Source organism: Capricornis sumatraensis, chromosome 4 (assembly GCF_032405125.1).
Source record: "Capricornis sumatraensis isolate serow.1 chromosome 4, serow.2, whole genome shotgun sequence".
Taxonomy (NCBI): domain Eukaryota; kingdom Metazoa; phylum Chordata; class Mammalia; order Artiodactyla; family Bovidae; genus Capricornis; species Capricornis sumatraensis.
Genome location: NC_091072.1, coordinates 37,886,789 through 37,909,113, shown reverse-complemented (window position 1 = coordinate 37,909,113; position 22,325 = coordinate 37,886,789). Strand labels below are relative to the sequence as shown.

General features: G+C 38.5%; 1 protein-coding gene across 2 annotated transcripts in view; it reads right to left on the bottom strand.

The window, feature by feature from the left end:
- The window catches only part of GPM6A (glycoprotein M6A), a 250,477-nt gene that overhangs the window by 58,725 nt on the left and 169,427 nt on the right, over nucleotides 1-22,325 (bottom strand). The window contains exon 1 of one of the 2 annotated variants that reach the window (XM_068970526.1): nucleotides 93-176. The exons of the other annotated variant lie outside the window; for it this stretch is intronic. The gene's annotated coding sequence lies outside the window, so the exon portion shown is untranslated. Of the gene's footprint in view, nucleotides 1-92; nucleotides 177-22,325 lie in introns of those variants that run through there. 2 annotated transcript variants of the gene reach the window in all.

Genomic DNA, 22,325 nt, shown 5'->3' with positions numbered 1-22,325 from the left:
AGTTGTGTCTTGGTTTCACTAGATTTTGAGTAATTACTTTAAAATACAGAAATGACTTTAAGGCAGAAATAAGGTTGAAAATCATGACTCACTTGTGCATCCTGAGATTCTAAGTGTTGCCTGCCTGGTTGGTAAGTTTATCACTTGAGCTCTTCTTTTTCTGTGGAGGCCTGGCCTTTTCCTTAATTTTTAAATTTGGTAGAAAGAAAAAAAAATTCAAAAGAACAAAACATATCTCCTAACAATTCCAATAACCACTCTATACATGACAATAACACTTGTCTGTAACTGGATATTTTTTATATACATTTTATGTTATTAATTATCTACATTACATTCTCATCTACATTCTAATACATATTCAAGGAATGCTTTCATAAGTAAAGGTTTGTGTGGTTCTCCAATATAATGTTATATTCTATGCAAATTCTTAGATTTCTCCTTATGCAGTCAACATAGAATTAAAGTCTAAAACTTTATTATAATGTATAATGCAGAGGAGTAAGGAGGCCTATGAGCAAAACTGGAAAAATGTTACATTAACTTTCTGTAAGAAAAAACATCTCCCCATTAATCCCCAATTCTTAGTACTCAAGAGGGAGAAATGCTCAAATAGAAAATGGATAAATGGCAGAAATTCTACACTACATTTTACATAAGGAAATGAAAACATTACTGAATGACATTATGCCATCAATATCATTGACAGATAACTTGCTTGCAATCTGTAACACATACTTTCAAAGAAAACAGGAAGCAATACAAGGCTTCCAAAAAGCAATCCAGCAGATAGAAAAACAAACTGCTACCAATGCAGTTAGTCTCCTCATATCAGGAAATCTACAGTGTAAGAGAAGAGGCAATAATCTTCTAAAGTTGCAAATGAAAAAAAAAAACTCATTATATTTAATGGGAAAAGAAACACAGCAAAGAACAAAGTTACCTTGTTTGTAGTCATTCAATATTATAAACTTTTTGTCATGAATCTATGAGAAATATAAGATATAGGGCAATTTCTGGTCTTTTTAATTAAATAACTCATTTGCCAGCATATTATGATCCATGAGGAAAATGGTAAACCAATGTGGTCTAGTTTGCTGTGGATCTGTGTCTAATAGTTGATTAGACAACCCACCCCCTAGAGATAGATGGCCTTCATGTTACCAACTATCCACTCATTTCTTCTATTAACATCAGTATATAATCACAAAAAATTTCTGCAGGGTGTATCTAAGAATATTTAAAATAATTCCAGATAATATGATTTCATATATACTTCTCACAGCAATGGAACGATTCATGGTGTCAGTTCTACCTGCCAAATGCAGATAAAGATGAAAATAAAAACCACCATCACTACCATCCAGGCCACTGCGAGAAGTTTCCTAGTTGTGGCGCAGAGACCTACAGTATTCAAAATGACAGTGGGCATGTTTCTTGCATCATTGCTTTTACCTCGGTGTCACGAGCACTGTTGGTGCCCTCTTTGTAGGGCATTTGCTCTTAGTCACATGACAGCTCAACTTCCAATCATTAGCATCTGCATTTTTCCCCTAAAGGTGTCTTCAGTCCTACAAGCGCTCTGTCTGCCAGTTAGGTGAGCATAAGGGAAATTAATGTCCATCTGAGGACCATCCTTATCTAATGATTGACAGGAACTGAGTACAAACATCCTGGCTTCTCTCCTAGGATGAGACGACACTGCGGAGGGATGATCTACCCTGGCTCCTACTGTTTCCCCAGCAGGAGGAGGACCCAGATGTTCAAAGTGATACCTGGCTTGTCACTGCATGCTTTATCAGTGTCCTTTCTCTTCCTAACTTCATTAGCTGCCTCAGTTACCCACTCTTAGTAGTATTTCCTTTGCATATCAAACAAATAACAAACCTCAAATCTCTGTATCGGGGTGGTTCCTGGGGGAAAATAACTTCGGACAGTGACCATTAATTCTAGTACCCCAAAAAATCCCAGCTTAATTATTAATAGTACCTACATTCATTCCTCAAAGTGTCCCAGTTTGGATGACAAATTGTATGGTCATTCCATTCTAGGGAGCACAGAAACCACTGGATTAGAACAATCTCTTCTTCCTGATGGCAATCATGCCCATTTGCCAACATCTTCACTCTTGACTCTTAACTTTCTTCTAGTTTAGATGTGAAAATCCCTTCTCTATCGACAAGTGATATGATCTCTGTACATATTTAAAGCTAATTACTCCCCCTACCCTGAAATCTACAGATTCTTATACAATCAATATGGCTTTTTTAATGCATATTCAACTTCTTCTACACTGGACTTTCCCACTGGCTTCCAAAGACCCTTAAATCTCTTTTTCAGTTTGAAAATAAAATTTCAGAAAGCTCTCCCTTATTTCCACATATTCTGACAGATACCATGTGGCTGCTGTCCTGGTTTCCTCCTCCCTCTCATAGAGAAACTGTTTCTAATCGCCGCTGACATAGTGGCCTCTTTTTGTCATTTCCTTCTGCTGTGCAAGCCATCCCTCCAGCTAGGCTACCCAGTCCATCACTACCCAGAAACCACTTCCCATGGCTTCCCATCTTCACCAACATACAGGATTCACTTCTCCCCTCAACTGACCACCAGTCACCCCTCCCTCGTTCTTGACACTGCTTTTACTTGGACTTCAGGATCCAGCAGTTGTCTGGCTGCTTAGTTTTCACCCTGCCTTTCTGGCATCTCCTCCTCTATTTCTTTGCCTCTGTCTTCTTCTACCAAGGCTCTCAATCCTGACAGTCTTTCCTGCCACCCTCTCTCTTTTAGACACTGAAAGTATCCTTAATGGGTCTTGCTGCATCCCACTGGCCCATCTTAATCAGAACACTTTGTTTGGATATAAATTTTATATCTTTTCTCTGCTTTATAATTCACAAATGACTTATGTCTTAGAATAGCATATAATGTTCTTAATCTTTGAATAAGGACAAACTCAGCCTGGCTTTCAAAACTCTTCATTCTCTGGTCTCTCCTTAGCTAGATCTTTATCACTTGTGGCAGCTGATACTGGGCTCCTGGAGTTCCTCTCTGACACAGGACCTGAATATACACTGCTCTGCCCCAGGGTCTGGAATGCACTCCCAAACACACACACACACACACCACACACACACACACACACCACACACACACACACACACACACACTGCACCTTCATTTTCACCTGTTTAACTCCTACATATCAATGATCATTCCACTTAATGGTTACTTCCTGAGACAACTTTCCCTGATCTTCCTGACAAGGTCGTTTCACTGAGAACGTGGCCTCAAGCATGTTTGACTCTTAAGCTATGCCACTCTGCACAAGGATAAAGCACAACAGTTTTTTGCTCAATGCCATATTGTGCTTAGCACAAGGCCTAGAAGATATCTGCATGGTTTTTCCCTTTACCTCATCTCTGCTCGAGGTGTTATTTTTAGAGTAGTGCTCATCTTTTAAAATCTTATCTAAAACTCTAATTTCCCCATTCCTCAGTATTTTTTCCATAGTAACTACTGCCTTCTAGTATATCTCTAGTATACCATTTAAATTCAATACTCGTATGCTCTTAGCATGAAAGATCCATAGTAACTTCTTGCCTGCTCTGTTCACTGTGGTAGCTTCAGCACCTAGGACAGTGCCTGGCACAGAGAACATGCTCAGTACCTATTTGTTGATAACACAAAAATCTTGACCATCACATTAATCTCTCTTAGCTACTAAAGCAGGAAAAGGCATCTTAACCCATAACTGCCATGTAGATGAAATATATATACTTAAAAAATATTATTTTTTTCTACTAATTGCCATTGTAAGCCTGCCATTACACTACAATTAATAAAATTAAATGTTTATCTTTTTTTTTCATAACAATAAGAAATGAAAGTCAGAACCCAGAGAAAAGGAGCTGAGACTTTATTTACATATGGCATAGACCTGCATACAAAAAAATAAAGGCACGAGAATCAACAGACATATTTTTAGGACAAACAAAACACATGGGGACCCCCAGCAGAGTGTACAGACCGCAGGCATGGAAGCTAGACTTTGTTATTTCACTTGGCTCTCCTCCATAACCTCTGCAAATCACAGAACATGCACCTCAAACTGCCTTAGCTTTCTGTTTTTCAGATATAACACAAGATGATGCTGAGTATCTGTGGGACTGGACTAGAAATCAGAAATGAAAAGCATAGCAGAAGTGGGGGCTAATCAGTTCAGTTCAGTTCAGTTCAGTTGCTCAGTCATGTCCGACTCTTTGTGACCCCATGGACTGCAGCACTCCAGGCCTCCCTGTCCCCCATGGACTGACTGCAGCACTCCAGGCCTCCCTGCCATCATCAACTCCCGGAGTTTAGTGAAACTCATGTCCATCAAGTCGGTGATGACATCCAGCCATCTCATCCTCTGTCGTCCCCTTCTCCTCCTGCCCTCAATCCCTCCAAGCATCAGGGTCTTTTCCAATGAGTCAACTAGACCCAGCTTAAAACTCTAGGCCAGCCACTTCCTAGGAGTATGGGTTTAAACCAGTTCCTTGCCCTTTCTTTTACAGAACAGCCACCTCTGAGGTCTTTTTTGCAAGTATGAAATGTGACAATAAAATATACCTCCAAATTCAGAATACTTTCGAGAATAAGAGAGGGTGCTCTTGATAGTTAAGCCTAGACAACAAGCAATAATTGAGATTGTTCTGGATACACTGAGACTATCCTGAAAAACTGAGATACAGGGTCACCTCAATTAAAGGAGACTACATAGCTGGAAAAACCTGGCATTAATCATGTGTCCAACAAATACCTGTCATAAAAAGACTCAAGGAAGGGAGGTTCAAGAGGGATGGGACATATGTATACCTATGGCTGATTCATGTTGATGTATGGCAGAAACCAACACAATATTTAAAGCAATTATCCTTCAGTTAAAAATAAATAATTTTTTTAAAAGAAAAAAAACTCAAATTACCTGTTACAGTTGGAACAAATTAATTGCCTAATTTTGAGTAGGTCACTTAATTTTCAAATGCTGTAATGCCCATATATTTTGTAAGGGGACAGGTTTCTTCCATGAGTATCTGTGTGTGCCTGTGTATATGTATATTTACACATACTCTTTTTCATTAAGGTTCTCCATCTAATCTGAAGTAGCAAGGGATTTTGGAGGATTTACCTTAGTTCTATAAATGACACATTTATATTACAACAGATAAGAAATATTCCATCCTGTATGTTAAGAACATATACAAATAAAGAAAATCTTTTGACATGAAAATATTACCTGTATGTAACTAACTCAAAGATGTAATACTCCAGTTTAAGTAACTGATACCAAGAGAGCTTACGTTGTTTCCGTATAGTATTCCTTTATATAATGGAAGGTTATCATTAACTGGTCACTGGTCTCAGAAATATAATGAAATAATACTGGGATTTACATATATACAGGAGCTTGAATTTTGAAGAGATGACCCATCTATTAAGTCAATGGTTACTCAAGAACTTCTGTTATTATATATACTTTATAACCCGAGGAAACTCAGCCATGGAGATAGGAACTGACTGGCCTAAGGCCACACAGATTGCAGGGGCAGAGCTAAGTTATAAGCCACATCTACCAAGTGTCAGAACCACGTTAAGTTCAGGCAATGTAATGATGAGTGAAACTGACAGGTGACTTTCCTCTTGAAGCTTTTAGCCCAGTGATGAAATGGTTGTTTACTGAATAACATCACCTCTATAAGAAAAGTATGCTGCTTGCAGAAAAACATAAAAATATTGAGAAATCAAGCTATCTAAACAGTTCATGCTCTTTTTAAAAGTAAAGCTCCATTATCCTTTGTCTTTGCTGTTGTTTTACCTATGTGGGTAGAAATGTCCTTTCATTGACTATTGAATATTGAACAATCTTTCCTTTAAAAAAATTTTTTTTGACATGGACCACTCTTAAAGTTGTTACTGAATTTGTTATAATGTTGCTTCTGTTTTGTTTTGGTGTTTTGTTTTTTGGCCAGGAGGCATGCAGGATCTTAGCTCCCTAACCAGGGACTGAACCTTCACCTCTGCATTGGAAGGCAAAGTCTTAACCACTGGACTGCCAGGGAAGTTCCCCCCACCCCATGCCATGCCACAATCACCTTTTTTTTTTTAAGATCTTAGTAGCTTTAAAAAATCTTAATAGCTTTCCACAGGAAACAAATGTTTCTTGCAAGTTAGCATGTGCTTTTTACTTTACTCATGGGATATCTAAACTCATTCATTCCATCTCTGACAGACCTGGAGAAGAATAGGACACAAAGACCCAGGTTAGACAATGTCTTGTATCTATGTGTGCGCGTGAAGCTCAGTCGCATCCAATTCTTTGCTACCCCATGGTACGTAGCCGGCCAGGCTCCTCTGTCCATGGAATTCTCCAGGCAAGATACTGGAGTGGGTGGCCATTTCCTTCTCCAGGGGATCTTCTTGACTCAGGGATCGAACCTGGGTCTCCTGCATTGCAGGCAGATTCTTTACCATCTGAGCTATAGTTAAAGATTTTTGGCCTGTTTGCATGTTTAAGAATAGTAGGTATACAGAGCATAGACACTTAGTTTTGCATAAAAAGTAACCTTAAACTATCTTTAAAATAGTATTTTAATTCCAATTTGAAAACTAGTTTAATTCAGATTAAAATGGTTTCATTCATTATAATAATATTAATGGCATGGGCGTGTTCGACTCTGTGCCACTCTGTGGACAGTAGCCCAACAGGCTCCTCTGTCCATGGGCTGTTCCAGGCAAGAATACTGGAGTGGGTTGCCTTGCCCTTCTCCAAGGGATCTTCCCCACCCAGGGATCGAATTCATGTCTCTTACCCACGTCTCTTCTGTCTCCCGCTTTGGCAGCCAGGCTCTGTCCACTAGCACCACCTGGGAAACCCCGTATGAACGGCATTCCTATTTAAACTTTTGGGCTTCCCTGGCAGCTCTGTGGTAAAGAATCTGCCTGCCGGTGCAGGAGATGCAGGCAACTCAGGTTCCATCCCTGGGTCGGAAGATCCCCTGGAGGAGAAAACAGCAGCCCGCTCCAGTATTCTTGCCTGGGGAATCCCATGGACAGAGGATCCTGGAGGGCTACAGTCCATGGGGTCGCAAAGAGTCGGACGCCACTGAGCATATATGCGCGCATTTAAACCTTCATCCCAAACATCTAAATTCCTATGGAGTGTGCCAAGTTTGATGTTTTGTCAGACTCAAATTTTTCAAAATTGAACTTTTGCCATCTCCTCCAAATTGACTTCCATTATTCCGAGGTAGAAAAATTAAAGTCTATTTTGATTAAATCTCTCTCTTTGGTTGCCTGTATTATTTTCTGCCAAGTTTTTTTTCTTCAACAATTTCCAGTGCTGCCATTATAATTTGTAATTCTTCAGTCCTGTTCTTCTCCCTTGCTTCAAGTCATTCTTTTTTCTAATATACTCACAGTCATCAATTAATATGCTTTACTACCATCCACTCATCATTTCCCTATTCAAAAATGTGCAGCGACCTTCTGCTTTATGTATAATTGTCAATCTTTTTTTTTTTTTGCTAGTTTTCAAGGTTCCTCAACTTACATCAAATTATTTCAAATGTGGTCAGTCCCTTACTTTACAAATTACTTTAATAGTTACCTTATGTAAACTAGTCATTCTGTTTTGGAATCTCAACTTTTTCTGGAGTTAGATTATACCTTTGAGAATGATTTACTTGTAAGAACTTTTTCATACTACCTATGCTTTCCAATAAGCCAGTAAGCAATTGTTGAATACTCTCTTTAAATATGTCATGAAACAGCATCTTTATTGAGAACAATGCTTTCTATTCTATATTTCATATGAGTCACTTAGCTAAACCTATAGTAAACTGCCTTCAAAGTACATCCTTCTGGATTTTTCCATTGTTTAAGCATATTTTGAATTAATAGCAACACTTATACTTCCTGGAAAAATATCCTCCCGAAAAATACAATGTGAAGAGTGAATGTGGGAGTTAAACAGGAAAACCAAAAACAACTGGGTCTAGACTTTAGGAGTCCAAGATCTTTAAGGTCATATGAACAGAAAATTGACTATAGTCATGTTCAGGTTTGGTTCTTAATTCTGTCTGATTTGGGAAACAAGAAGTTGTTATTCCTAATTATTGCTATTAAGTGCTCCATTCTTAGCTTCTCAGAAGGACAAATACTTTCATCAAGCTGTAAATATACTGGATGCACATATAATATCACTCAAAGTTTTTCACAAATAAAAATCATGAACCAAAAGAATACAAATTATGAGCCTATATTACAAATAACCATCAGAACTATTTATGAGTCTGAGAGCACAAATGGGGCTGGAAAATAGAGTCATTTAAAAGTTGATTTGTATGAAAATATAAATGCAATCACATCCCTTTCTAAACTCAGTCTGGTGGATTTCACCCAAGAATTTCCTAAGACTGAAAGATTGCTAGCTTACAGAAAGAAGTCTTAGAAGAAGGCATCTATAAAATGTGAATAAACGAATCTAGAGTCTTGACACATGAGGCTCCACCTGCTTGTTTTCTCAGATTGACCATCTTGCCACCTAATGATCATTTTCTGGGGCACCAAATAGCAAAAATAATACCAACTGTGTTTTTTTCCTGTTTGAAAATAATTTAAATGCTCTAATAAAGAAGATTTTTTTCCTCTATAAAAGCGCTTTATGTTGCTGAAATAAAAATAAATTTTAAATAATATTGCCAGACAGCTGAACTTATCAATTGCAAATTTCTAGCAAAGCACAGCCTTCAAGACTTATTTTTAGCAAGTATTGTTGGTTACTAGCATACTTGTATAAAAGCCACTTCTTAAAAGACAATTATAGATTAGTAGTAATAAGATAAAAACAAGCAAAACTATGTGAATTATTTTAATTACAAGATAAATTTCATGCCATTTTTGTTAGGAGACAGTTCTGGCATTCATTGATTTTGGGGTCAAAAGAATTTTCATAAAATGAAATGTGTTTTTCTTAAAATAAAATTATCAGATTCCTAGCTCTATGAAAAAATAGTTACAAACATTATTCAAAATGACACTATCCAGAAACTGACTTCAGGAAGTTAAAAAAAGTTACTACTAGTTCTATTTAACTGAAGGCATGTTAGTTCCTTTTGCATTTTTGGTATACGTGCGAAAGAGAAAATGTGATTTTAAGGAAAATATTTTAATAGCTGAAGAGATAAGTGCCTATTAAAAGCTTATTTATTTCAAATGATGTCTTGATTTTTAAATTTTCATCCAAGAAAAGCATGGAAGGAAAGTTTTAGTCAATACTGAACAGCATTTGTTGAGAACCTAGTGTATACTAAATGTCCAGTTTTGTATAAGACTTTATCCTATTTTTAAGATGTTTCTCATCCAGCAAGACACACATGACAGTCCCTGATAACTTCTGCTACTGTCCCACGGACCTCATGTCTTCACTCATCTCCAGCCGACACGATCTCCATGGCATCGGATCCCACCCTACTTCATGCCTTTTCACCGGTGTTCCTCTTCCTCAAATACCCGCAATTTCTACCAAGGCAACACCCCTATTTCTACCTGCCTCAGCTCCTTTCCTTCCTCAAGCTCTTGTTCAGACGTGCTCTGCTCACTGCGATGTCCCTAACATCTCTCGCCAATTAAAAGTGTCAGCCTTGACTCCTGGGGACCACTTCCTCTCCTCCCATTCTTTTAATCGTCTACTTCTCTGTCCCCTGGGAGTCTCTTCCCCTGGCGATGTGAGATGAGGGAAGCGGGGATCCTGTCCTCTTTGTTCACTGCTATTCCCCCGGCAGTACTTGATTCACAAACGGAACAATTCAATCTTATAGACGATGGAAGGGAAGCAAGCGTATTTAGAGACAGTGACATTTTCAGTGAACCTCCAAGGAAACCCATCCTGGCAGGTAGCCTGAGACCACATTTTCTAGGGAGGAAATTATGTGGAATTCAGCCTGCTTTCCTACCCCTGAAGCTGCCTAAAGCAAACTAGAAAAGCCTTCTCTTGACTATTTTTAACCACATCCACTAAATATTCTCAAGTTATCACTGACATTGCTTTCGGAAAAGTCTGACTGGGGTTCTGTCGCCAATGCCCCAAATAAAAATCATTCTAATATTCTTTCACTCATTTGGTGGCATTTTCCTAATCATCTGGATTACATCTGTGAATAAATATCACAAAGATCCATGACCCCACAAATCTTACATCCTGGAGTGCATCAAAGACACAATAAACAATAACCAAGAAAACACAATTAAAACCATGGAGTAGGTTAAAATGTTACAAGAGCAATAGCACAGAGAAAACAGTGGAGCAGGATAAGGGCTGATCCGATGAGCGAAGGGACGGGGAAGACGGGCCAGGAGGCAGCGTTAACAGGGCGGCCAGGGCAGGACAGCAAGCTTCACCGTGAAGGGGAGAGTTAAACAAAATCTTGACACTTGATGGGGGTGGGAGGTGGGGGAGAGTCATCTGTGGATGTTTGGGGAAGCTTGGCCAGGGCAGACAGGCAGCTCCAGTGATGCCTTTAGCAGTTCATTGAAAGAAGAGCCAGGCGGCCACCGTTGCTGAACCTGGGAAGCAAGAGAAGGAAGGGCAGGAGGAGATGAGGCCACAGGGCTCAGGGCTGATTGTACGTGACCCCGAAGCCACGATGGGAACACTGGCATTGAGTCTGCATCAACAGAGAAGGGAAGGTACTGCACGCAAGGATGAGATCATCTATCTTCTTAAAAGGATCGTTTTGGCTGCTCTGTTGAAGTGGAGGCACATCAGAGCAGGGGGGTAGCAGCAGCAATGGTGTGGAGAGGCCCGATCTGACGCATTCCTACCCTATCGGAAGGCAGGGTCTTAAGGTGTCATCATGGTCTGGATGAAAGGACGTAAGAAAAAAGGGAGCCAAGGATTTTACTTTGAGCAAACAGAAGGGTACGTCTGCCACCAGCTCGAGATGGAAAGATCTATCACCAGTGGTGGGATGAGGGTCAGGAAACAGTGGATTCCATTTCAGACAGGCTTGAACTTCTGTTATCTTTAAGATATTCATGTGGCGATCTCAGGTAGGCCATTACATAGATGGGTCTAGAGTTCAGGAGACAGAATCAGTTTGGGAAAACGTGGATGATACAAGGGGCTGGAGATCCAATTCTGAGGCTTGCTTCTATCTTCATTCCATCAGATGCTTAACTGCACTCATCTTTCAGCACTGGCCAGGTTATAAGCCTCTGCTATCGGTAATCGAGGTTAACCTCTGCAACTGTTAATGAGACTAGTGAGAAATAGGTAATCGCTGAGGATCAGGAAGGTAATATTCTTACCCTGTGAAACATAAATCACAAATTTCATTTGGAGAAACATCCTATTTTGATGGACTTCAAAAAAGATTTGGAAATTTGTAACTGTGGAATAAAAAATGACAGTTTAGCCTGGATAAATACCAGTGAAAAGATACTTTCTGCCCTCTTGGAGGAGGAGGAAGAAGAAGAGAGTGTAACCTACAAGGAAGGACCTGCTCAGCCTTTGGACTTCATCCAGGTGACCAGGCCTTTGCAATCCTGGGCATATGATGCAAGTTGAGTTAATTTAAAAGTTGCTACACAGGCGAATGAAAAGATGGAGCCAAAGCAAAAACAACATCCAGTTGTTGATGTGACTGGTGATGGAAGCAAGGTCCAATGCTATAAAGAGCAATATTGCATAGGAACCTGATGTGTTAGGTCCATGAATCAAGGCAAATTGGAAGTGATCAAACAGGAGATGGCAAGAGTGAACGTCAACATTTTAGGAATCAGCGAACTAAAATGAACTGGAATGGGTGAATTTAACTCAGATGACATTATATCTACTACTGTGGGAAAGAATCCCTTAGAAAAAGTGGAGTAGACATCATCAGTTCAGTTCAGTCACTCAGTCGTGTCCGACTCTTTGCGACCCCATGAACCATAGCACGCTGGGCTTCCCTATCCAACACCAACTCCTGGAGTCCACCCAAACAAAAGTCCATTGAGTCAGTGATGCCATCCAACCATCTCATCCTCTGTCATATCCTTCTCCTCCTGCCCTCAATCTTTCCCAGCATCGGGGTCTTTTCAAATGAGTCAAGTTTTGCATCAGGTGGCCAAAGTATTGGAGTTTCAGCTTCAACATCAGTCCTTCCAATGAACACCCAGGGCTAATCTCCTTCAGAACGGACTGACTGAATCTCCTTGCGGTCCAACGGACTCTCAAGAGTCTTCTCCAATACCACAATTCAAAACCATCAATTCTTCTGCACTCAACTTTCTTTATAGTCCAACTCTCACATCGAGTCAACAAAAAAGTCCAAAATGCAGTACTTGGATGCAGTCTCATAAACAACAGAATGATCTCTGTTTGTTTCCAAGGCAAACCATTCAATATCATGGTAATCCAAGTCTATGCCCTGACCAGTAATGCTGAAGAAGCTGAAGTTGAATGGTTCTATGAAGACCTACAAGACTTTCTAGAATTAACACACAAAAAAGATGTCCTTTTCATTATAGGGACTGGAATGCGAAAGTAGGAAGTCAAGAAACACCTAGAGTAATAAGCAAATTTGGCCTTGGAGTACAGAATGAAGCAGGGCAAAGGCTAATAGAGTTCTGCCAAGAGAATGCACTGGTCATAGCAAACACCCTCTTCCAACAACACAAGAGAAGACTCCACACGTGGACATCACCAGACGGTGAACACCAAAATCAGATTGATTATATTCTGTGCACCCAAAGATGGAGACGCTCTATACAGTCAGCAAAAACAAGACCAGGAGCTGACTGTGGCTCAGATCATGGACTCATTATTGCCAAACTGAGACTTAAATTGAAGAAAGTAGGGAAAACCACTAGACCATTCAGGTATGACCTAAATCAAATCCCTTATGATTATACAGTGGAAGTGAGAAATAGATTTAAGGGAATAGATCTGAGAGAGTGCCTGATGAACTGTGGATGGAGGTTCATGACACTGTACAGGAGACAGGGATCAAGACCACCCCCAAGGAAAAGAAAGGCAAAAAAGCAAAATGGCTGTCTGAGGAGGCCTTACAAATAGCTGAAAAAAAAAAAGAAGCAAAAAGCAAAGGAGAAAAGGAAACATACACCCATTTGAATGCAGAGTTTCAAAGAAAAGCAAAGAGAGATAAGAAAGCCTTCCTCAGTGATCAGTGCAAAGAAATAGAGAAAAATAATAGAATGGGAAAGACTAGAGATCTCTTGAAGAAAATTAGCACAAGCTGGAATCAAGATTGCTGGAGAAATATCAATAACCTCAGATATGCAGATGATACCACCCTTATGGCAGAAAGTGAAGAAGAACTAAAGAGCCTCTTGATGAAAGTGAAAAGGAGAGTGAAAACGTTGGCTTAAATCTCAACATTCAGAAAACAAAGATCATGGCATCTGGTCCCATCACTTTATGGCAAATAGATGGAGAAACAGTGGAAACAGTGGCTGACTTTATTTTGGGGGGCTCCAAAATTACTGCAGATGGTGACTGCAGCCATGAAATTAAAAAATGCTTACTCCTTGGAAGAAAGTTATAACCAACCTAGACAGCATATTAAAAAGCAGAGACATTACTTTGCCAACAATTACTCTGTCCATCTAGTCAAGGCTATGGTTTTTCCAGCAGTCATGTATAGATGTGAGAGTTGGACTATAAAGAAAGCTGAGCACTGAAGAATTGATGCTTTTGAACTGTGGTGTTGGAGAAGACTCTGGAGAGTCCCTTGAACTGCAAGGAGATCCAAGCAGTCCATCCTAAAGGAGATCAGTCCTGAGTGTTCATTGGTAGGACTGATGTTGAAGCTGAAACTCCAGTACTTTGGCCACCTGATGTGAGGAGCTGACTCATTTGAAAAGACCCTGATGCTGGGAAAGATTGAAGGCAGAAGAAGGAGATGACAGAGGATGAGATGGTTGGATGGCATCACCGACTTGATGGACATGAATTTGAGTAAACTCCAGGAGTTGGTGAGGGACAGGGAGGACTGGTGTGCTGCGGTTCACGGGGTTGCAAAGAGTCAGACACGACTGAGTGACTGAACTAAACTGAACACATTGATAAATAGAAGTCCTTATCACTGGACATGGTATAGAGGAAATGCTCAGTAAAGATGATCATTATTTCTGTTTCACAGTGTTCAGAGGTGGCTTGTAGAAATTCATAGCAGTTGGGAATGCTCACCACTCTGCTGATCTTACAGCCCAAAGCATCTCTCGGTCATTCACACCTTCTAACCCAACAGCTCCTGAGAATGCCAGCACGTTTTATCCTCTCATTACCATCTTATCTTCACAGGGGACATGCACTTGAGAAAACCACCTCCCTATCTTTGCTTGAAAGCACCCCAAAGTAACTAAATGCAGAATCCGAATCAGCATGGAGAGTCCTAGCAGTCCTGTACTCGGCACATTGCCTCCGAAGAAGTTCATGAGCAGAGAGTGAAAATGGCAAAATGGGGCCAGAAGAAACGGGAACACAAAGTGTTCATAGATGGAATGGAGAGTGGCTTGAGGGTATTTTAATTTTTTTTTTTTTACCCCTAGACAAGTAGTACATAAACACTTTGATAAACAAAATGTAAAGATAATTTTTAAGGAAATTCAGGATTTAAACCAGAGCAGTGTGTACATATTGGTAAAGAATGATGTGCAGTTAAGTCAGAGAAATCCATGGATTTTCATTTCAGATGTATCCTACACTCTACACTCCCACCCTCCCCACACACCATCTGCTATTTGTTTTAGAAATACAAAGTTATAGGTGGGGTGGATATGAAGTTGATTTTTTAAAACTCTTAAGAACTCGTGGCTTATTTTTAAAGCCTAGTGGTCTGTGCTGTCATAAAAAAATTAACCATAAAATTGACATCATTTGTGTAGGTGGTCATATCTTGTTCTAAGACACTAGAGAGCTTTTGGTATAAGTCTAAAGCAAGTATTAAAGAGAGCTACAGCTGTGGCTGACAAGGTGTTGAATAGAAGGTATTATATTTTAGTTTTCATTTGATAGGATACGTTCCTAATTATTCTCACTAAATTTGTTGCCTGAATTTAAAAATTGGTATATGTGTTTCTGTTAACTTTGTTCTCTCAAAATTTAATGTCATGTCATACAGTCAACTAAGGTATATTTTTTTGCCAAGAAAATGCAAATTCAATTATAAATAATAAATTAGATGCATTTTGTCAAATATCTATGGGCAGAGGTTTCTTTCAAAAGGTCTCAGGCACAAAATTCTACCATATTTTACACACACAGATACATACATACAGTCTATTCCTAGAAACAAATGTTCTCTCTAAACTTCCATATCACTAATGCCTATAGTTTAATTCTGACAATTCCCAATTTGAGAACTAATAATAAGAGCCAAGTATTATTGAAAAGTACTAATTACATGTATAGGGGAAATTCTTTATATATGAAATGCAAAAATTGGTAGACTAGCTAAACTGTTCTGAAAATATAGAGAATTTCTTTCTTAGTGAATGTCGTTCATGAGTCACATTTTTATAAGTAAATGATCCTATAATATTAAACCTCTAATTCTAGGCAGTAAAACAGAACCATTTAAAAATACTTTGACGAGCCATCAGAAACCTGAATTACCTGGTGTTTTAAGACATTGTTTCTTAAGACTTTGCTTTTAACACGTTCAGTTCAATTCAGTCGCTCAGTTGTGTCCAACTCTTTGCGACCGCATGGACTGCAGCACACCAAGCTTCCTCATCCATCACTAACTCCCGGAGCTTGCTTAAACTCATGTCCAACAAGTCAGTGATGTCATCCAACCATCTCATCCTTTGATGTCTCCTTCTCCTCCTGCCTTCAGTCTTTCCCAGCATCAGGGTCTTTTCCAATGAGTTAGCTCTTTGCATCCAGAGGCCAAAGTATTGCAGTTTCAGCTTCAGCATCAGTCCTTCCAATGAATATTAAGGACTGATTTCCTTTAGGATTGTCTACTTTGATTTTGCAGTATAAGGGACTCTCAAGAATCTTCTCCAACACCATAGCTCAAAAGTATCAGCTCTTCAGTGCTCAGTTTTCTTTATGGTCCAACTCTAACATCCATACACGACTACTGGGAAAACCATAGCTTTGACTAGATGGACCTTTGCAGCCAAGTAATGTCTCTGCTTTTTAATATGCTGTCTAGGTTTCTCATGGCTTTTCTTCCAAGGAGCAAGCATCTTTTAATTTCATGGCTTCAGTCACCATCTGCAGTGATTTTGGAGCCCAAGAAAATAAAGTCTGTCATTGTTTCCATTGTTTCCCCATCTGTTCTGAACGCCAGGATCTTAGTTTTTTGATGCTGAGTTTTAAGCCAGCTTTTCGCTCTCCTCTTTCACTTCCATCAAGAGGCTCTTTAGTTCTTCTTCACTTTCTGTCATAAGGGTGGTGTCATCTGCATATCTGAGGTTATCGATATTTTTCCCAGCATTCTTGATTCCAGCTTGTGCTTCATCCAGCCCAGCATTTCACATGATGTACTCTGCATAGAAATTAAATAAGCAGGGTGACAATATACAGCCTTGATGTACTCCTTTCTCAATTCGGAAGCAGTCTGCTTTCCATGTCCAGTTCTAATTGTTGCTTCTTGACCTGCATACAGGTTTTGTAGGAGACAGGTAAGGTGGTCTGTTATTCCCATCTGTTTAAGAATTTTCCACAGTTTGTCGTGATCCACACTGGTAGAGAATCTGCCTGCAATGTGGGAGACCTGGGTTTGACCCTGGGGGAAGATCCCCTGGAGAAGGGAAAGGCTACCCACTCCAATATTCTGGTTGGAGAATTCCATGGACTGTGAAGTCCATGAGGTTGCAAAGAGTCGGACATGACTGAATGACTTTCACGCACTTATTCACACAGTCAAAGGCTTTAGGGTAGTCAGTGAAGCAAAATAGATGTTTTTCTGGAATTCTCTTGCTTTTTCTATGATACAACAGATTTGGTATTGTGATCTCTGGTTCTTCTTTCTTTTCTAAATCCAGCTTGAACACCTGGAAGTTCTTGTTTCATGTACTATTGAAGCCTAGCTTGGAGAATTTTCAGCATTACTTGGCTAGCATGTGAAACGAGTGCAATTGTGAGGTAGTTTGAACATTCTTTGGCATTGCCTTTCTTTGGGACTGGAATGAAAACTGATCTTTTGCAGTCCTGTGGCCCTTGGTGAGCTTTCCAAATTTGCTGGCATATTGAGTGCAGCACTTTCACAGCATCATCTTTTAGGATATGAAATAGCTCAGCTGGAATTTCATCACCTCCACTAACTTTGTTTGTAGTGATGCTTCCTAAGGCCTGCTTGACTTTGCACTCCAGTATTTATTTAACATGTTAATCCAGCTCTAAATATGAAGCGAATTTTTAGAAATTATCAAACTCTTCATATGTTTTTTTCACAAAAAGAGTTTTGCTATTGATCATTTTAGTCTTCAAATGAATGTGAGAATTATCTAAAACTATTACAGAAAATAAGATATAAAGCAAAGTTCTTCAAAAATACCTTTAAAAGTAGTAAATAATGTTTAACTGATAGCTTGCTAAGATAAATATATAGAAAATATTGTCTCTAAAACACACAGTTTGTTCTTCTTTTTGGTTAATTTAGTTAAATTTTAGGGAGTAAGGAAGGAACAGTTTAGTAAGCTTACATTATCATATCAAACATATTTGGTTCACCTTATCTAAACAAGCACTCAAAAATTACCAAATGACTGCTGGAAACATACTTTGTTGGGTAATATATTTAAAGTAGGACTCCTATTAAAATCATTAATTATAAAATAATCATAATGTACATGTGGAGATGAGCGTCTTAAGAGTCTACTACTACACATTTTTAGATGATACCTGGAACCTATTAAAAATTGTGCAGAATCAGCATTACATGTAAATTGTGAACAGACTTCAAATAATTTGTAAATTTCAGTTAAAACCATTAAAATGAGTTCCTTGGTGGAATCTAGTGTCAAAGACCAGCAAGTGTTATTGCTAACTTCTTCAGCAGAAAAACACTAACTTGGTTTTCCCTATGAATGTCTCTGAATAAAAAGAAAATATTAAAACATCTCAGTATTGGTATAGTCTGGGCCCTGGAAACATTTGGAGGTGGATGAATTTTGCTTCATATATATATCTACACAGAGAGATAAGCACCTATTAGATTAGGAAAAATGCTTCATTTTTATTTTATTGTCATTGATTTTACTGTTTTAGGCTTTAGAAGAGTTTATTTCATGTTCATGTTTCTTTCAAAAACTGTCAAATGTAAAGGGCTTCCAAAATAAGCTGAAAGGGTGGCATTTTAAGTAGTGCTACGGAAACCCAAGAAAGGCATTTTAGAAGCAGCCTTCTAAATGTCACCAGCAAATATGAAAGCATGCTCAGATAAATGCATAAAGACCCAGACTGTGAGTTTATTCTAGTTTTCACCTTCAAGAATTCAACTGCTTAATAAATACTATTGAAGTGTCACTCACTACTTCTACTCCTTTTCTTCCCCCAATCCTCAAATTTGAATATAATTTTAACTCTACAGTTGGAGGTCACCTGATCATTTCACGGAAATGGCTCTCCAAGAGGCCAGTAGCCAGTTATCATACAGACCTAAGTGGGGGTGGTATAGTTGCCAAGTCGTGTCCGACTTTTTGCGAACTCATGGATTGCAGCCCGCCAGGCTCCTCTTTCCATGAGATTTCCCAGGCAAGATTATTGGAGTGGGTTGCTATTTCCTTCTCCAAGGGATCTTAGGGATCCAGGGGTTGAACCTGGGTCTCCTGCATTGCAGGCAGATTGTTTACCAACTGAGCCACCGGGGAAGCATTTTTTTCAGCTCCCTCATTGGGAGATTTCCACACGTGCTTTGATGTCTGAATGGTGTACCGCAATATAAAAATAATTCCCTCTACTCCTTCTGGGTGGGTTGGTCTGTTCCAGAGGAGCTGTAAATGTTCTATATATCATGAATTAGATAAATTTGCACAATGTCTCACTTACTTAAGATGTAAATTAAATACCCAGAAGCATTTATGAAACTGATATACAGAATACATCAATAATACATGGTTTATCGGTGACTTTTTAAATATTCATTTCCCAAAACTGAGTTAAGCTGTCTACTTTTCTCGGCATTATTTGATCCTCTTTGTACTGAATAGCTATGTTCACAAAATTCATTATTTTGATTACAAAAGCAGACACCAGAAAATAGACACTTAAATACATTTAGGACTGAGTTACTGGATGCTCAGTTCCAGTTACAAAATGTTTCTTGGAATAATCTTCCTGTAGAAAACAGTCTGAAAGCTAGATAAATATAAAAGCTGTAACAAAAGCAGATTGAAAGCCTTTATAAGTAATCAAAGCAGCTAAGATGTAAGGGACCAAGATCCTGGAGAAAAGTGTATCAAGAAAAGCCCTAAATGTGTTGATTTCACAACACGAATGATAGAAGCAGAAGACAGAGCTATTTAAAGAGTTAAAGAGGAAAAAGAAAATTTTTCAAAAACAGAAAAAGGGAAAACAAACTATAGGTTTTTTTTTTTCTTTTTATAGTCACAAAAACCTAGAAGGAAAATGATGCCAGATAGAATCAGGGCAGAGAGAGGGCAAGGCTAAAGTTGGGGGTAAATCTAAATGAACATTAACTGATTTTTAAAAACTAAAGTACTTTTAAATGTCAATTAAACTACAAAAGGAGTGAGGTATGTAGAAACAAAGAGTACAAAGTCTGAAAATCTGTATATGTTTTCTTTAAGGTAGACTTAGATAACGTTAGAATGGCATGTTGTAATTTCTAGGGGAACCAATAAAAGAATTTAAAACAGGAATTAATGTTAAAAAAGTAATTAGGGGGAAATTTTAAAGAAATATTATTAATATAAAATAAGGCAAAAGGAGAAGAGAATGAACAAGGAGAAGTAAAGACAAATAGAAGGGAAAAAATGGTACATTTAGACTGGACATAAATATAGTATTAATTCACAGAAACAAAAATGAACTAAGTAGCACAACTTAAAGACGAAGGTCAGAAAAGAAAATGATATGCTTCTTACAGTTAAAATATTCCTTTAAATATAAGGACACAGAAAGATGAAAAATAAAAGGGCAAAAAAAAAAGGTATAACATGCAAATACTCAACAAAAAGTCATATGATAATCCTGTTATCAGACAAAGTAAATGTTAAGGTAACAGTTATCATTCAAGACAAGGAGGGACATTTCACCTGATTAGACATTTAATTCAAAAGGAATGTAAACTATCCTAAATTTCTAGATACCCAATTAAGCAGCATTAAATATTGAATGCAATAACTAATTGAGTTAAAAAGGAGAAATAAAGAAGCACAAAATGAGAGTTGAAGAGTAGAGCAGACATGTGTTAGTAACTGAATGAACAATAACAAAAAAGCCAAGAACAGTACGCAAGAGATTAACAAATGAATAACCAAACTGACATACACATGCTGCAGGGTATACATTATTATCAAATGCATATGGAACATTTACCAAAATAGGCCACAAAGGGAGCATTAAAGTTTCACCAGATGTCAAAAAAATAGAAGTATATTGTGTTCTCTCACCAAAGTGAAACTGTTACAAATGAATATTTTTTAAACTAGGGAAAATTCCTAAATATGTCAATTTTATGCAATATTTTCTAAATCACTTATGCCAAAGGAGAAATTTTTAAAAATTAGAATGGTATTCTGAAATAAATAATAATGGAAACGGGGCATATCTCAAAACCTCTGGTATGCACTAAATCTCTGTTACAGGGAATTTATGGTCAAAAATACATACATTTTAAAATGAAAAAAGTTCTCAAGCCCATGACTGCGCATTTTTATTGCAAAGAACTCTAAATTGTTCAGCAGAGTGAAAAGAAAAAGAAGGAAAAATAAGAAAGTTTGCCAGGGCCTCAGTGTCTCCTGTCACTGTTCCTTTTCTCTAAAGTAAAGCCAAAAGCTTTTCCCATACTACAGAGATGAAGACAAGAAACTAATCACTCATGAATTTTGATGAAAAATCAGAAAAGGCATGAAACATCAGATTCTTTGCCACATACACAAAGTCTTTATGTGCTAAAGCTGCTATCCTGACATACATTAAGTGTCTGCCTTTTTGAAACAGCATAACTTGAGACTATAGGCAATGCATTTATCTAGGATACCCATGGCAATTATTCATTAGTCAGCTAACGAATTTCATTGAAAAATGAAGCATACGAAGAGGGTTTTCTTGGGTCAGTTCCTCCATACTGTGTGTCAAGCTGCAGCTGTCCTTGTACTGGGCATGTTTAATGTGCAAATTAGCAAATGACAAAGAGGAAGAACATGAGCTTTGTCTGAGTCAATGCCTACTATGCTCCAAGCAGTCAGCTGGGTGCTAGCAGTACCATTATGAAGAAGAGAAGTCCCTGCCTCGATGGACCTGGGGTAGCGGACAGGGAGAAGGCAGTCTTCCCTCTAAGATGATATGATTGTGTAGTTCACAAAATCTTCTTAAAGAGGGAATGCCTGCCTTATTGTTATTGCAAGATACATAGGAATTATTCAAGTAAGATTGGCAGAGAGCGCATAAAATACTTAAGAAACATCACGGTATGTAGAGACAAACACCGTCACTGTTGATATAAGCAAAGGGCACACTGGATGCAAAGTGAGGGAAGACAGAACCGGAGTCTGGAGACGTGCGTCATGTGAGGGCAGGGAGGGCTTCTTCATGCTCTTTATTCAGAGAGTGACATGATGAGGTTTACACTGGAGAGGGATCTCACTGACTGCTGTGTGGATGGTGAATTCAAGTCAGGGCCAGGCCTGAGGCACAGAAATTGGGTGTCAGCTTTAACAGCCTGAATGAGAGACACTAAAAAACCATAGAAGGAAAAAGGAACCTGGGAGTGGATTTATCACCGCTGAGTTAAAAGTGTACGTTTTGAGCAGTTCTAGACAGACAGGCTAAATTTTCCGTATAATTAAATGTCCACATCAGCTTCCCTCCCCAAAAGCTTTCATTCAGGTTTGGACATGTACAAGACCTAGATTCATTAAAGAGAGAAAATTAGTATCTGATGGGGAAACTACTAAGAAAAACGAGGAAGGGAATCTAAACAAGACCATTATAGAAACATTTTCTGTAATCATCTTTGACTGGTTTTTTTTTTTAATTCCTTAGTAAGAAAGTATCTGAAGTTGTTTTGTTAATTTCTTACATACATCTTCGCAAGTCGCCTATGTGTTAACCTGAGTATGTCAGACAGCACTATGACCTAATT